Source organism: Elephantulus edwardii, unplaced genomic scaffold, assembly GCF_000299155.1.
Source record: "Elephantulus edwardii isolate Elephantulus edwardi_28Jun2011 unplaced genomic scaffold, EleEdw1.0 scaffold00081, whole genome shotgun sequence".
NCBI lineage: Eukaryota > Metazoa > Chordata > Mammalia > Macroscelidea > Macroscelididae > Elephantulus > Elephantulus edwardii.
The window spans coordinates 6,141,706-6,142,922 of record NW_006399831.1 but is presented as its reverse complement, the minus strand read 5'-3'; the positions used below and the strand labels follow the sequence as shown (position 1 = coordinate 6,142,922).

General features: G+C 47.7%; 1 pseudogene; it reads right to left on the bottom strand.

The window, feature by feature from the left end:
• Nucleotides 1-330: 330 nt before the first annotated feature.
• LOC102856611 lies at nucleotides 331-684 on the bottom strand (annotated as a pseudogene).
• Between the last annotated feature and the right edge of the window lie 533 nt (nucleotides 685-1,217).

Below are 1,217 nucleotides of genomic sequence, written 5' to 3'. Positions count from 1 at the left end.
AAAGGGTTTGTTGGGGTTTGGACCCCTTGTGTACTTAGAAAGGGAACAGAAACCAAAACAATCACTGGATGTGAGACTGACAACGAAGAAGTCTGAAGCAGAGCAGGGAAGGTGACAGAGAAAGGTGAAGGAAGGGAAAGGAGGTACTAGGGGCCATTCTCACCATCACCCCACCTGTAAGGGGGGCTGGAGAAAAACCCTCAAACATGAAGTAATGCAGGTCTTGAATAAGGGAAGTTGTTGAGCCTGAAGGGGGAGGCCAAAGAAGGGGGGGCACCTTTGTCTATGTAGAATGGGAGGCCCCCCACACACACCTCAAGGGCCGCAGCTTCACAGACCATAGACACTTTCATCACTGTAGGCAATGTATAGAAAGAAGTCTTCTTCATGGTGTTCCTGGTACAGCTGACCCATTGTGGCACTGGTGGGTGGAATGACATTGTTGACAAAGAAAAACAAGGCATCTTTAGCTCGGAGATGTATTCGCTTCCTGATCAAGAAGTAGAACTGACCAACTGTGAGATCAGAAGGCACCAGGTATTTCTTTTTGTCCAGATCTCCTATCCGAGCTTTGGGAGCCTTCTCTACTATCACCGGGACCCGGTCCGGGTATTTCTTTCGGATCTTCTCGCCCTCAGAGCGGCGTTTCTCGAACTGATGCTCCTCTTTGTACACGAACTTCATCCTCCCGGGGACCGGGCTGGACCGGGCAGGGCTGAGGGAACCCAGAGGGGGGGGGGGCCGGGACGGGGGACAGCGGCGACAGAGTCGACTCGCGGGCGGAATCAGCGGAGCGATTCCAATTTTTCCTTTTTTATAAAATTAATTTTTCTGATATAAAAAGTATATTTTATATACATTTTATAGTACAAATAGTTGCTAAATTTTATCAATTTATTGTTCAACATGCTTGGGAGGGTGGAGGGACAGCACAGGAGAGGAAGACCCTCGATGAGATGGATTGATTCAGTGACTGGTGTAATGGGAGCAGGTGTGTCAGAGATGTTGAGATTGGCACAAGATGGGGCAGAGTTTAGGGCTGTTGTACATAGGGTCGCTATGAGTCACAGGTGACTCGATATCACATGCAACAACAAACAACATTGTTCAACAAGAGTCACTATCACAGAAGTATCTTCTTTGTCCTCTTCCAAACCCATCTATCTATAGGGGGGAAAGGCTGATAATGTACTAACCTGACATTTCACAAATAAACT